Here is a 16743-nt window from a genome sequence, read left to right on the forward strand (position 1 = left end):
GCTCCTGCTCGTGGTCCATGACGTCAGACATGGGAGACCACAGTTGGAGCTTTTAGACTTCTCCCACAACCCTTCGCATTCCATGCTTTTCGCATGCGTCTGATATGTGGAACGCCGCGGGTGGCGACGGTACATTCTACGAGAACCGCATTAAATGGCCTAGCCTACTGTCCAGCCGTCGTTTCACATTTCGAGTGGAGGGTCTCCCAGGAGCCTTTTACACGTGATCCCCCCTTGTATAAAAAGGGGGTGGTCATCCCACGCACGGACCACCTTACCATTCAGAACCTCTCAAATTTCCTTCTTTTCTCTCTGACCTTCCGAAGAGCAAAACCCTCATTTCCATTGCTCTCATCTTCTCCGTTCACGAAGCTTAAGCGTGCGAGTTCCTTCAAGGCCTTGGAGACTACTGTGCCAACGAAGCCCCTACCCGCGCAGCAACCTCGCTCACCATCCAACCCTATACTGTAAGTTTTCTGTCCCCATTTATTTTTGAAAGCATGCCACTGTAGCCTAGGTAAAATTTTTTACTGTAGCCACATGCAGAGGTTTTCTGGGTCGCGCGGATATGGAGGGTGATGGCCCTTCTTTGATTAGGGCACATTTGCCATGGGACATCGCCTTAGAACATGGGTTCCATGATTCTTTCTTAGGAACAATTTCTGGTAGGATCCGTAGGAACTTTGGGTGCAAAAACCGGGTAGCTTAGGGAATACGCCTTAAAAGCGGTTTTGCCACGCCTTGCCTGTTGAAACTTTCTCCCCAAGGCAAAATTTTTTTTTTTCTTACTCTGAGCCATCTGACACACGAATTCCGAGTAATCTGGGATCTGTTGAGGGCATAGGCGCGTGTTCCTAGGAACGTGTGGCACCACTCTCCACGGGCTGGGCTTACCCCAGCTCGTGTACTTAATGCTTGCCCCACTCTCCTGCTTGGGTCGCCTTTTCTAAAGTGTTTTCTTTTGTTCGATAGGCGACCAGATGGCTCCAAAGAGAAATCTGCCACAGAAGAATGTGGGAAGTTCGGCCTCCCAGAAGGATAAAGGAAAGGCGGTGGTGACCAGCTCGCCAATTCCTCACTTTGGACCGGCGGTGGAGAAGCAGGCCGAGGTGGCTCCTGACGCGTTTTTCGAGGCGGAGAGAATCGTCTCGAAGATAACCAGCCAGGCAAAGATCACCAAAATCTTCCTTAACCACAACATTCCTCTGGGGAAGACCTCCGTGATCGCCCGACCTGCTGCGGATGGGGAGAGGAGCTGCACGCCGCTCGACGAGTCGTTCGCGGCCTGGAGCGGGGAACACTTCAAGGCAGGGGCCTTCCTCCCCCTGGATCAGTATTTTGCTGATTTTCTGAACTACGTGGGGTTGGCCCCATTTCAGCTCCCCCCCAATTCCTACCGTCTGCTGGCGGGACTGAGGTATTTGTTCCAAAAGCATGAGTGGGAGGTCCCCACTCCTGCTGATATCTTGTATTTCTTCTGCCTCAAAGCCAGCCCGGACCAGAGGGGGCGAGGCGACGGGTTCTATTACTTAACCCGCTTCCCTAACACAGCAGCAGTGATCGAGCTGCCGAGCCATCCAAACGACTTCAAAGACCAGTTTTTTATGTCTACTGGGTTCCGAAACTGCGATCATCATTATTTCAACCGCCCTCGTAAGTAATCCTCCATTTAGCTCGCCTTTTAACGGTTATCTTATTTTAGCCCGTCCCTTATTCCAATTCTGATTTCGACCAACCTTGCAGCCATCTACTCGAGGACCGAAAAGTCCGTGACCCTCGGGGGTCAATACGACACACTGGCGAACCTGCCTCCCAGTGAGAAAGACTACCGCGTGCTCGTGACGGACGAGACGATGGTATTCTGCAAGCTGATTTTCCCAAATCAGACTTTGAATTTGAAAAGGCCCCGGGGGCCTCCCCCAGCCCGCGACAACAGGCCGATCGTCGCGGAGGAGGTCGCAGATGACGAAGGCGAGGAAGAAGGTGAGGAAGTTCCTCTGGTGAGGAACAGGAAGCGGAGCTTGGAGGTCGCCCAGGGGATGATCGAGGAGAGGGCCCAATCCGGAGCAGCCGCGGGTCCTTCCGGTCAAGGTAACTTTTACTTATTTAAGAACGTAGATAGGGCCACTGCAGACCCCCGGCTGGTTAGGTTCAACCCTAGGCAGCTCGTCCATCGTCACCCAAGGAATCCGGACCTGGACACGCTTCTGCTCCACTGCGTTGACCAGCTCGTGCTGGACAACCAAGAGAGTCGGCCCAAGGGTACCGTAGTAGTAGATAATACCCTAGCCTTTAGGTCGGCCATCTTTGAGGAGTACGGGACCAATTTACGCACGTGGCCTGCGCTCCAGAGGGGCGTCTACGCTCCGGGGATTAGGCAGTACGTAGAAGAGTCCAGCCCCGATTCAGAACCGGACCTAGAACCTTCGCCAGTTCGGGAGATAATCGTCCTAGGCTCTTCCAGCTCGGGGGGTAGGGCTCCCTTAGTATTTGCTTTCTTATTGCCTTTATTTCTGTATGATTGCTGATAACCGTGTTTTTTGCTCTTTGGCAGAAGAGATGTCTCAGCCCGGGAATAGTCTGCGGGGCGTTGTGTTTGGGGGGAATCCCCCAGCGGGGCCGAGGTTAAAGAGGCTTCGCGAGTCCAAGAGCTCGACCGGGGTCTCCACCAAATCCCCAGCTACGGAGAAGGGGAGAGACCCGTCATCCCAGGTCGCGGGGGCGAACCTCCCTGTCGCCAGGACAGGACTCATGCATCCGCCACCCCAACGATCTCCACTGGCCGCCCAGGACGGGGTAATATAGGTCGGGAATCTGGCCGCGGTAGCCCCGGACGTGCGTATCCCGGTCGACCCCCGGGCTCTGGAGAAGATGCCCGAAGCATTCCGGGGTTCGGTGTACGAGTCGGCCAGCTACGCCGTCAGCCACTATTACAATATCAGGGAGAAGGAGCTCCGGGCCATCGAAACAACGAGCCCGGTCCGAGTTATAGAGTCCGCTATGGACATGACTTTAACGGTAAAGTGCCCCATTCTTTTAAGGCTTTGACACTCACACGCCGCCTTTCTCCTTCCAGTTTGCTAATTTATCACTCTTTTCTTGCAGGGCATGGCTGCCGCCTATAGAGGCATCGTTAGGACCAAGGCCCAGCTCGAGGGTTTGGAAGCAGATCGCCAGACTGCCCTCCAGGAGTCTCACGAGGCGAGAGACGCCTTGGCGGCCTCAAAAGCCGAGCTAGAGAAGGTTCGCTCGGAGAACCATGAGCTTAAACGCTCCCTGGCCGCATCCGAGCTAGAGAAGCTTCGCTCCGAGAACCTAGAGCTTAAAAACTCCCTGGCCGCATCGCGGGCAGACCTTGAGGTGGCGAAGGCCGAAGTCCAGACCTCCCAGACCGCCCTGAAAGACGAGCAGGTCGTGTCGGAGCAGTCCTTACAGGACCTATTCTATCACTGCTGGTCCCACAATCCGGACGCGGACTTCTCCTTCATGCCGCCGGACCTCTGGGCATTCCTGTTGCCACGGCTTCAAGCCCGCCTGAATAAGGAGGCTCCTCCATCGGAGACTGGAGAGGCCTCTGCCGCGGCGGAGCAGGGTGAGACCGCGACCTCCAAAGGGCCAGCTGATGGGGCTTAGGATGCTTCTTGTCTTCGTATTTTGAACTCTTTTTTTTTTTTTTATTGTAATTCTCTTTTTTATGTGAGGCGTTTCCGCCTCGAGACAATTTGCTCAACCAGTTTTACATATATATTTTCATGTATTTGGTCATAATTTATCTCTTTATTTTTATGAACGTAGTTCGAGTTAACTTTATCCGTATCCCGGGCTCTTTAAATAAGATCCGCGTTCAACAATTTTCTAGTTCACTCCTAAGTTTTCTGACCTGGTTAAGACCAGGAACTTATTTTGAAAAAACTTAGTTCGTGTCAACTTTTATCCGTATCCCGGGCTCTTTAAAGAAGAACCTCGGTCAACAAATTTTAGCTAACTTCTAAGTTTTATGACCTGGTTAAGACCAGGAGCTTATTTTGAAAAAACTTAGTTCGTGTCAACTTTTATCCGTATCCCGGGCTCTTTAAAGAAGAACCTCGGTCAACAAATTTTAGCTAACTTCTAAGTTTTATGACCTGGTTAAGACCAGGAACTTATTTTGAAAAAACTTAGTTCGTGTCAACTTTTATCCGTATCCCGGGCTCTTTAAAGAAGAACCTCGGTCAACAAATTTTAGCTAACTTCTAAGTTTTATGACCTGGTTAAGACCAGGAACTTATTTTGCAAAAACTTAGTTCGTGTCAACTTTTATCCGTATCCCGGGCTCTTTAAAGAAGAACCTCGGTCAACAAATTTTAGCTAACTTCTAAGTTTTATGACCTGGTTAAGACCAGGAACTTATTTTGAAAAAACTTAGTTCGTGTCAACTTTTATCCGTATCCCGGGCTCTTTAAAGAAGAACCTCGGTCAACAAATTTTAGCTAACTTCTAAGTTTTATGACCTGGTTAAGACCAGGATAGGACTTAGTTTGTGATAACTCTTATCCATAGATAAAAATTAACACCTAAGTCGTTAAGGAGACCTGGATATATCCGGGTACCATATGCCCCCCAAGTAACTGGGAAAGGGTCTTTCGTTGTTACTTTAAAATAACGAGAAACATTTGATTTTTATTTATACATGGGAGGTGACCTTCTAGGTCTTACACATGTTTATTGATAATATTTCTTTAGGTGGATTGCATTCCAAGTCCGCGGGACCGCCCCTCCACCAAGTCGAGCTAATTTATACGTCCCTTCTTTGATGACTTCGATGACCTGGTATGGTCCTTCCCAGCTTGGTCCCAGAACCCCATCTTTGGGATCTTTCCCGGCCAGGAAAACTCTCCTCAAGACCAAATCGCCGACGCTAAAGGCACGTCTTTTGACCTTAGCGTTGAAGTAGCGAGTGATTTTCTGTTGATAATGGGCGAGCTGGAGTTGTGAATCCTCTCGCCTCTCATCCATCAAGTCTAAGGAGTGGCATAGGAGCTCGTGGTTCTTGTTCTGTTCGTAGGACCGGACCCTGTGCGATAGGACCTTTACCTCCACGGGGAGGACCGCTTCACTTCCAAAGGTTAGGGAGAAAGGAGTGTGACCCGTGGGAGTCCGATGTGAGGTCCTATAGGCCCACAGAACTTGGGGGAGCTGTTCTGGCCAGATCCCCTTTGCCTCATCTAGCCTCTTCTTGAGGCTTGCCTTCAGAGTTCTATTGACAGCTTCGACCTGGCCGTTCGCCTGGGGATAGGCCACGGATGAGAAACTTTTCACAATTCCGTTCTTTTCGCAAAATTCGGTGAACAGGTCGCTGTCAAATTGAGTGCCATTGTCGGAAACGATCTTTTTGGGTAGGCCGAAGCGACAAACGATGCTTTTAACCACAAAGTCTAGCACCTTTTTCGATGTTATTGTCGCCAACGGCTCTGCTTCGGCCCACTTTGTGAAGTAGTCAATGGCTACCACGGCGTAACGGACCCCGCCCTTTCCGGTGGGCAGGGCGCCTATTAGATCTATGCCCCAAATGGCGAAGGGCCAGGGAGACGATATCATTTTTAGCTCGGCCGGGGGTGCTCGTGCAACCGCGGCGAACCGCTGACATTTGTCGCACTTTTTTACGTATGAGATCGAGTCTTTGGACAGAGCCGGCCAGTAAAAACCCTGCCGAAGGATCTTCAAGGCCAGGCTTTGCCCCCCAGTGTGATCTCCGCAGAATCCGTCATGAACTTCCTGCAGGATGGCCTTCGCCTCACTTGGAAGAACACACCGGAGGAGAGGTAATGAATGCCCACGTCGGTACAACACCCCCTCGACTAGCGTATATCTCGGAGCTTGATAAAGGACTCGCCGTACGTCGTTGCGCCCTTCGGGTAACTTGCCCTCGACGAGGTATTCAACAATGGGAGTCATCCAGGTCGGCCTGATGTCAATCATCTCAATATTCTCTCGATCTCCGTCTATGCTTGGTTTGTCCAAGAACTCAATTGGCACCAACCCCAGGGTTTCTGCCTCCCCCGAGGTGGCGAGCTTGGCGAGAGCATCTGCATTGGCGTTCTGCTCCCGAGGTATCTGCTCGATCGACCCTTGCCCAAACGTAGATAATTCGGATTTTACCTTAGCCAAATAAGAGGCCATCTTGGGACCCCGCGCCTGATACTCGCCTAAGACCTGATTCACCACGAGCTGGGAGTCGCTGAAGCACTGGACAGAGCTTGCCTTTAGCTCGCTAGCTATCCTAAGTCCGGCTAACAAGGCCTCGTACTCTGCCTCGTTGTTGGACGCCTTGAACCCGAATCTCAGCGCCGAATGGAATCTATGTCCTTCTGGGGATATCAGAATAATTCCGGCCCCGGAGCCGTTCTCGTTAGATGAGCCATCAACGAAGATCCTCCACGATGAGCCTAAGGATGCGAGCTGCTGTGAATCTTCCGATGGGATCTCACGGAATCCCGCGCATTCTGCCACGAAGTCGGCCAAGGCTTGACTTTTTATGGTAGTTCGGGGAGTATAGAAAATCTCGAACTGACTGAGTTCGACCGCCCACTTTAGCAAGCGTCCCGAAGCTTCAGGCTTTTGCAAAACCTGCCTTAGAGGCTGATCGGTCATGACGTGTACAGAGTGGGACTGGAAGTATGGCCTGAGTTTTCGCGAGGCCGTGATTAGGTAGAACACCAGCTTTTCCATCAGCGGGTACCTTGACTCAGCTCCGAGGAGTCTCTTGCTGATGTAATAAACCGGTTTCTGAGCCTGGTCCTCTCCTCGCACCAGAACGGCACTAGCTGCGTCCTCAGTCACGGCCATGTAGAGGAAAAGAGGTTCTCCTACCCTGGGCTTTGATAGCACAGGTGGCTCAGCCAGGTGCGTTTTTAGGTCGAGGAATGCGCCCTCGCACTCTACTGTCCATTCGAACTTCTTGTTTCCGCGGAGCAGGTTGTAGAAAGGCAGGCACTTGTCGGTCGATTTGGAAATGAACCGGTTCAGTGCTGCCACCCTTCCTGTGAGTCCTTGGACATCTTTCCGCGACCTGGGGGATGGAAGCTCGAGCAGTGACCTGATCTTGTCGGGATTTGCCTCGATTCCTCGGGTATTGACTATGAAACCCAAGAACTTCCCTGATGCGACACCGAAAGTGCATTTCTGAGGATTGAGCCTCATGCCATATTCTCGCAGTATGTTAAAACATTCTTCCAGGTCGGCAACGTGGTTGGTGGCAGTCTTTGACTTGACAAGCATATCATTGACGTATACTTCCATGTTCTTCCCGATCTGATCCGCGAACATTCTATTTACCAGCCTTTGGTAGGTAGCTCCGGCGTTCTTTAGACCGAACGGCATGACCTTATAGCAATAGACATTAGTCGGGGTCATGAAGCTGGTGTGATCCTGGTCTGCTGGATTCATCGCGATCTGATTGTATCCCGAGTACGCGTCCATGAAGGACATGAGCTCGTGCCCCGCCGTGGCATCCACCAGTTGATCGATCCTCGGCAACGGAAAGCAATCCTTGGGGCAGGCTTTATTCAGGTCGGAAAAATCAATACAGGTCCGCCACTTGCCATTGGGCTTTGGAACTAACACGGGATTGGCAACCCAAATGGGAAATCTGGCTTCGCGGATAAAGCCACATTTCTTGAGCCGGGCCACTTCTTCTTCAAGGGCCTCGGCTCGGGTTGTCCCTAAACGCCTCTGCTTTTGAGACTTTGCAGGGACGCTTTTGTCTAGGTGGAGCGTGTGCATGATTACGCTCGGACTGATTCCTATCATGTCCTCGTGCGACCATGCGAATACGTCTAGGTTCTTTTTCAGAAATGCGGTCAGATCCGCCTTTCTTCTATCGCAGAGGTTCTTTCCGAGCTTCACCGTCCGTGAAGGGTTTTGTTCATCGATGCCTACCTCCTCGAGATCTTCAATAGCTTGGAGCTCGGACCTGTCCTCGCCTACTCGGGGGTCAATGTCCTCGCTTAAGGCGAGCTTTTCGTCTTCGGAAACCCGAGGTTTTTCAATCTCAGGGGCCGCCTTGGGTCCCTGCGATTCCTCTTCATCCTGAATGGCCATCGCCACCTGCCCGGGTTTAGATTTTCCCTTCATGGAAATGCTGTAGCATTCCCTGGCAGCGAGCTGATCGCCCTTGATAGTGCAGACCCCTGTCGAAGTAGGGAACTTCATGGCGAGGTGCCGGACGGATGTGATGGCTTCGAAAGCAACGAGCGTTGGTCGGCCCAAAATTGCATTGTAGGCAGCGGAGCAGTCAATGACTACGAATTCGAGCAGTTTGGACACTGTTCGGGACTCGTCGCCTAGGGTGATCACCAGCTCGATCGTTCCTATCGCTGCTGACCCTTCGCCTGAAAAACCATATAGCATCATCGAGGTTGCCTTTAGCTCGGAGACGGTCAGACCCATTTTTTCTAAGGTTGAACGGAATAGGAGATTCACCGAGCTCCCATTGTCCACTAACACCCTCCTTACTCTCCGGTTGGCGAGCTGGACTGCTACGACCAAGGGATCGTTATGAGGGAATTGGACATGGCCCGCGTCCTCCTCCGTGAAAGTGACTGGTTGTTTCTCTAACCTTTGTTGTTTTGATTGACGCTGTTCCGGGACGAACTCCCCTCCATTGTGGGCCTTCAACTCATTTATGTACCTCTTCTGGGCGCCTCTGCTCGTGCCAGCCATGTGTGGCCCTCCAGAGATGGTGGAAATCTCTCCCTCGACCACGGGGGGAGGGACGTCCTGATCTACTCGAGGTCCAGGTTGACTGGCTGGGATCTCCGGAGCGGGTCGACCTGTGGGGACCCTGTTCCGCGAGTATTGCGCCAACGGACCTGCTCGGATGAGAGTCTCGATTTCATCTTTGAGGTGCCTGCAGTCGTCGGTATTGTGCCCGACGTCGTTATGAAAACGGAAGAATTTGGAAGCATCTCTCTTTCCCTTAGGGTGCTTTATTGGCTCCGGTCTTTTCCAGGGGACTCGCGTAGCGTTGGCCAGGAAAATATTCTCTCTGGTTTGGGTGAGCTCGGTATACGCTGTGAACACGGGCTTGAATTTATCCACGGACTTATTCTTCTTTTGACCGTGCTGGACGTTTTCACCATTTCCTTTTCTTTTGCCGCCACCGGGCTGGTTGCTCTGCGTGACGTCGGGAGTCGCTACTACGATCTCTGTTCCCGCCCCAGCGGGCTTCTCGAGGACCTGGCTGGTCCCCGCGGCTGAAGCTTCAGCTTCCTCCAAGTTTATCCATTCTTGGGCTCTGTTAAGGAATTCACTAACTGAGCTGACCCCCCTCCTTTGAATATCCTTCCACAGATCTCCGCCTACTAGGATCCCGGTCCTCATAGCCATGAGTTTGGAGCTGTCATCGGCATCTCTGGCTCGAGCAGCGACATTTGCAAATCTGCTCAAGTAGGCTTTTAGCGTTTCTCCAGGTTGCTGTCTCACGTTAGCTAGGGAGTCGGCCTGGACCCTGGCGGCCTGAGAGGCGCGGAATGCCCTCTTGAAGTCAGCCGAAAAGGTCTTCCAGGAGCTGATTGACTGCCTTTTACTTTGTTTGAACCACTGCCTGGCAGGTCCAGTTAGGGTGGAAGGAAAGATCAAGCAACGAAGCTCTGGCCCGATGTTATGAGCCATCATTAGGGTGTTGAACATCCCTAAGTGGTCAGATGGGTCTCCATCCCCGTTGAACTTTGACAAGTGAGGCATACGAAAGCCAGAAGGGTATGCCGTTGCTGCTATGTTGGGGGCGAAGAGCTCCATCTCATCCCCTGAATCATATTCGTCTTTTTCTTTCTCTGACAGGAGCTTCTTCATCAGCTCCTCCATTTGAGTTAAGCGCTCTAAGGTTTTGTCCTGAGATCCTGGGTTATTCCGGGGCTGTTCAACAGCTCCGGACCCGTCGTACATATTAGGCGGGTTATTGCCCCTCCTATCTGGAGATAGGTCATTTGGGGCATTCCCGCCATTACGTACTTCGGATCGGACCCCAACTGAGCGGGCCTGGCTACCATCCCTAACTCGATCCTCTCTGTGAGAGTTGAGGCGATCTCGAAGGTCGCCTCCATGGGTATTATGGTGACTTTGTGCTGAACTTAGTCGCTGTCGCAGGTCTCCTCCCGAAAGATCACTCCGTGCACTACCGGTCCAGTGACTCCTGCTGGACAGGCTCGATGTGCGTCTTTGGCGGCTCCGACCTGATCCTTCCCCCGGCACCCTGCTGCGCCGGGAAGGCCCGGCCGATGGCGGGTCTCTCCTACTATTTCCGTAGGCCGGGATGTCTCGGATGGTTTGAGGAGACGGATATCTGATGGGAGAGGGAGGATGTCTGACCGAAGAGGCGATCCTAGTGCCGTCTGGACGGACTAAATTTGGTGGGGGCCTCTCGGCCCTGCCAGCTTGATGGTTTCGCGCTGGGCGATCTGGACGAGGAACTGGACGCTCTTCGGGGACGGGCTGACGTCTCCGGATCTCCTCGGCCCTCCTTTGGGAATTTCCCCTATCTCTTCTGGGTGTCCTCGTGGAAGGCTGAGAGCTAGGGGTTGATGTCCTAACCGAACGGCTGTACTGCTGCGGTTCGGTCTGAGGCATTTCCCTGAAGTTCGCCTCTTGATGGCGTGATGAAGGGGTGGAGTTGGCTGCAGGGAGTCTACCCGAACGGCTATACCTGGATCGATTACTCCGGCGAGACTTAGGAGCCTCGCCTTGCCTCTCTCCAACGTTACCGTTGGTTGTGAGAGGGGGTAGCCGACTCAGAATATCCTGGATTTGCTGACCAGCTGCTGCTAGCTGGCTCCTCAGTTGAGCATTCTCCATCTCCACCGCAGTATAATAACCTGGATTCGGATTAGGCGGCCGGGGCGTCGAACTACCAGTATCGTCTTGGCCGGCCGGCTGCTTTCCTGGCCTTTGCTGGACTTCAGGAACTTGCTCCTCGGGGAGGGCAACATGGCGGGCCTCCTGCCCATCATGCTGTTCTGTCTCGTTGCCATGTTTGGATCGAGTGGTCACCATAGTTGTATGTTTGTGGTAGTACTAATTGGATTCGCCCTCAATGAAAGCACCAAACTGTTGACGCGGTTCTTCGGCAACAGGTAATTAAGAGAAGAAGAGAAAGAGATTAGTACTTAAAAGTAGAACCGCCGCAGATATGAAATCTTTGTGAGAAGAACTAGGTGACCCTAAACACGTTTTTTAAGTGGTTCGAAGGTTAAAATCCTTCTACTCCACTAGTCAATATTATTCATCTTTCCTGGGTAATTGGTTTACAAAATATATAGTTCTTACAAGACTATTTTTTCCAACCCCTATCAATTCCCAGGGTCTCCATATTTATAGGAGAAGGCACCTGGAAATTGGTAGGGAGGTCATCCCGTGACCTTACCATTTGTCATATCAAGTCTGTGATATTCATGATTACTTCCTAAATCTGACACACAAGTGTGGTCTAATCAGTATGGAAGGAGATAATGGGCCGCACGGCCCAACCCATCCGTGGGTGTCTGAATACGCACGTTCCTGCGGCGTGTCCGAGAAGTCAGAGGGATATCGGACACGTGATGGCAGGATTATGCACGTTTATCTTGCGTGTTGACCTCCCATAGGGTCAGAGCTTCCTGAGAAGCTCGCTACCGGAGCAATCCATAACCCGAGCTGATCCTTCAGTGGTCGTCGGATGTTGTTCCCAGCTCCTGGAACAACAAGAAGGAGCAGGAAACTCCATCCCCTCGAGCTAGAAAGGGCCCGTCCTGAAGATAAAGCCTCTGGCCTGTGGGAGCCTCGGGCTAAATCATGTTTAGTCCGAGGATCGTCCTGCTAAACAGCCCGTGGGAAATCCAGGGCGTACATAGAAGCCATTTTTACTTTTTTCACTTTACTTCTACTTTCAAGAAAACCGAAGAACAAGGTGCACAGCTTCTAGAAACTCAGACGATTCTTGGTGATCTACAAAGTTCCTGCCCAGCCAACTTGACTTAGCGTCTCTGAAATCTACTCCATCTTTTATACAAGTAATTTCCTCAAACTTTTCAGTTGTTGATATGCCATGCAATATCCATTTTACCTCCATTTTTTACTCTGAGTTTCTGAGTTCTTGAGGATTCTTGACTGTTTTTGCACAAAGGTGTTTCGGGGTAAACGGGCACGCAGACTTAATCTTGAAATAAAGTTTGGTAGGGGCTAAGGACTAGCTTGGTATTTAGGATCATGAATTTAGGGCGCAAAATCGAAGTATAAAATATATTATTAAGCTTGTCGAAAAACTGGATTTTTCCCGCCCCTTCAGAGTTGAAAAAGTTTTTCCTAAAAAACTTTTTACTTCTGGTTTTTGATTTATTTTCCAAACTGCTCGTATGAAACATAGTATTTTTGCTAGAATGCTGCTGGTCATATAAAAGTTTAACTTTTATACACGAGCAACGTTATTCCAACTTCCAACACAAGTTTTTAGGCCAAATATTCTCATCTCCCTTTCTCTGATTACAGATTTTCATGCAAGATCTGTGGGGAGGTGAGAAGCCAATTGGCGACAACCTGCTCGCTCAACTGCTTGTGGATGAAGAATAGCCGTCACTACTCATCCAAATATTCCTTTTTCTTGAATTCCACCCAACAGACCTCACTAAAATCCACCAAATATGGGTAAAGTAAAATCCACTGCCCAGAAAAAGAAACCATCTAAACCTTCTAAAAATCAGCCTGCTCCTCAGGCTGAAATTCCCTCGACCAGCTGTAGAGCTGAAAATACTCCCCAGCCAGGAATCCAAACACAGGCCAAACGCTGAGATATCATTCGACCAGACGTCGAATGGTATGCTGCACCCCCTAGCCGAATCATAGTTAGGATGATAGCCAATTATATCAGGAAGTACGTACTTCCCGGGGTAACCTTAGTCCAACCCACCAGAGACCAGCGGGCAAACCTGCCTGGAGGCACCTTCAGTGGCTGGTCGAGGTATCACTTTGAGGCAGGAGCGATCCTGCCTCTCCATCCTTTTTTCCAAGGAGTGGCCAACTATTTTGGGGTCGCTCCTTTTCAAATAACCCCAAATGGGTATAGGATGCTCTCCGCACTCTATATCCAGTACAGTCATAAAAACTGGCTTGTTTCTACGCCACATGAGGTCAATTACTTGTTCGACCTTAACCAAGAAAATATGGGTTTTTTCACTTTTTCCACCAGGAAATGACTCGTGTCTTCCTGAGCGAAACTACCTACATGTCCAATGTAGGAAAGTACTTCCAGGAGTACTTTTTAACCACAGACCTGGTCGCCCACAACCCGGCCTTCACCGAAGGAGGTATATTTTCTACTTCACTGATCGCTTAAATACCATTTAGCATTCCCATGTGTTTATTATATCCTTTATGTCGTTTAGGTCCATGGTTACGACTAGCCCCCACTCCAGAGATGGAGATTCGAGCGGCCCTTTTGGCCAGCATGACTGACGTAGAGAAAAGCGTCAAATAGCTAGTTACAGAGGCCAATCTGAGGCTGGTCGGCCTTCTGGCACCTCACCAGGATGTGACGGAGTCCACAGCGGGGAGTGGCACTAGCGGCGATATTCTCGAACAACAACAAGATGTGTCACAACTCCCGACGAGGAGGGCAACAAGCGTGACCATTAATGAACCATCCGGCGCCCCGCGACCTGCCGTTGCTTCGGTCCCCCTAGGGAAGGGCAAGAAGAAGGCCTCCAAGCCTATTCTTGAATCATTGGACGAGAACGATACTGATTTTTTGCTTTTAGATAGTCTGCCTATTCCCTGTCACCTATTTGACGGGGACGACAACTTTAAATACACACCTGCTTTAAATTCAGACTTCTTCATGCCTGAGTGAGTGTATTAAGAAATAAGGTTCAAAAGTATCTTTCTTGAGCCATCTCATGCATATTTATAGGCTCAAGGAGAGTTACATGGGCAATGGGCCTTAATTCTCCTTAATATCAGCATATTAAGGCAATAAAAAGAATATAATAAATGTACTTATTACAAGATTACATATCTTTAAAGGAAATAACCCGAAGCATGCGACCAGGCCCAGCCTGGTCGCATCTAATCGCGAGATCTGATGAAACAATAAGGAGCTGGTCGATAGTCGAACAACACCTCTTCACTTTGACGCTGCCACGGGCCAACCGCGTGCAATAAATTCTTGCCACGTCATCAGGAGCCATTTTTGGGTAAACAATATTCATTAGACTTTACCATGCACTGCATTAAATTAGAGCCAAGTATTTCACATGCAGATGCAGTCCATTAGAGATTGCATGAGATGGGAGAGTCATAATAAGTCATGAAGAAAAGAACACCTTTCAAAAAATTAAAGAAAAGGATAGTACAAAAATCCACGTCTCAAATTGTAAGTAATTATCTATAGCATAGCACTAATATAAAAGAAAGAAATTTGAGAATGTTTCCCTTAAAAAAGAACAAAAAATAAGGGATTTTTACACAATTCATTACAATATTATTTTTAATTACTATATTAATACCAATTAATATAATTTCATTTATATATACAAATCTTAACAAATTTTTCATTTTAATTACCAAGATTGTCTTTATTATTTCTTATACAAATCTTACCCAATAAATTCTAATATGTGGTACGAGGGTATGTATTTAAAACTTACCATTTAAAAAAAAAATCACTTTTTGTTTTATTTCAAAAAAATTCAGTATCTCTACCATAAAGCACCTTTTATATACATACCCCAAAACTATCCACATTTTCCCAAATTCAAAATCAAACCCTCAAAGCTCTACCTCTCTCCATTCCCAACAGAAAACTCATACACCCAAACCCATTTCAATTTTTCATCTTCCAAACCGATGGTCTCAACGAGGAGCGTCGGTGATACTCTTTCCATAGAGTCGCCGGAGAAGGAAGAAGAGATGGCGGTTGAGTCTGAATTCGAGGAGAGCGACGATGAAAGAGAATCACCCCCGAGTGTGACGATGCATGCTTATCATACAAAGAAGAAAATTAGATCGCCGCCCTATGTTAAACTCCGAACTAACAAGAAGATGAAAATGGTTGATGAGGCGGAGGTTGTTCAATACACAGCGTCTGATTCCAACCCAATCCCTGATTCCCCATTGATAAAGGTTTGCTTTCTTTATATAGCTTTTATTTTTTTATTTTCTAAAATAAAGATCATAAACATTTCATAAGTTCTTTTTATTATGTTTATTTTTGGTAGTTTTTGAACAAGAAATTGTTGTTTTTGTTTGTTTACTCTCTTTAAGAAAATGATGCTTTTAGAAAGAAATAGTGGTGAGAAAGAAAAATGGCTTGCTGCTATTAATACAACTTTTGGTCATATAGTAGGTATACTATCTAAGGAACATGTATAGAGAGAACAGATGTTCTTTATCCTGATGAATGCTTTAATTTTGATGCAGAAAATTCCTTGATTAATCTGACTTTTAATGTTTTTGTATAATTATATTGGAATATATATGTGATGCAACCATTTCTATATTACAATTTGTAGGAGGGTTAGAAGTTTATTGAATGATAGGACTAAGTTGGTTATGACTATTAAATTCTCATGCATTACTTTGGAAATGTTCTAGCAAAGGACTTTTTTTTTTTTTATATTATTGCATTTGTTTATTATTATATTTGTTATTGGAAATTTTACAAAATGACTTGTATATCTAGGATTAAGGATTATATTTAGATCTTGGTTTTCCAGCATTTATCTGTGTGTTAATATTCAATTATATTATACTTCAAATAAATTTATTTATTTTTTAATTTTTATATTTTGATTTAGTTTGATTTTTTTTGGTTTTTAAATGTTGTTCATAGCAACCTTTTTTATTAACTCATCTTTTTATGTTTTGTTTTATTTTTTAAATGTTTTTTTCTCAAATGTTAAATGGTATATTTTTTTTACAGGATTGGGAACTTTTTTTCAAGCCTGAGAATAGACCGGTTGGGAGGTTAGTCTACACATCTCATTATGATGTAATTAAGCTTATTAACGAGATATTGACTCATGCTCAGAAGGAAATTTTGAGAAAGTCTTGTGTTGGGCATTTTATTGATATTCAGTCTTTTGAATATCATTCTCAAGTAGTTAATCAAGTTTTACTTAGAGAGATCAAACAACCAAACAATGATGAGATGTGGTTTTTGATTGGTTGGAGGAGTGTTAGATTTGGAACAGGTGAGTTTGCTTTGATTACATGTTTAAATTGTGTGGGTGATTGTTATCTATCTAGGTTTGCCAAGATGCCCAATGGGATGTGTGATAGGTATTTTTCCGATCAACAAATTAAATTTGATTCTATTAGGAAGAGGTTTGTTGTTGATAAGTTTAACAATGATCTTGTTGCTGTTAAATTTGTTAAGCTATATCTTATTACCAATTTTCTGCTTAGCAAAGAGAAGAACAAAAATGTACTTGAGGAATTAATAAATCTAGTTGGATCTGATGAGTGTGAGATGTTCCTTTGGGGTAGATTGGCTTTCAATGCCACGTTGAGGTCTCTTCGTTTGGGAACTAAGGGAAAAAACTTAAAAAAAAAAAAAATAAAACCAGAGTAAGAAGGAGTCTAAGGTTTTGTGCCTGTATGTGTTGAAGGGATGGCCTTTTGTATTCCAAGTTTGGGTGTATGAAACAATGAGGAACTTGAGAGATTTAGCCATGTATTTATACAACCCAGCACCTGCATATCGCATTTGTAGATGGACAACCTCAAAGAGTCTCAAAT

This window comes from Humulus lupulus, chromosome 4 (genome assembly GCF_963169125.1).
Source record: "Humulus lupulus chromosome 4, drHumLupu1.1, whole genome shotgun sequence".
Taxonomy (NCBI): Eukaryota; Viridiplantae; Streptophyta; class Magnoliopsida; order Rosales; family Cannabaceae; genus Humulus; species Humulus lupulus.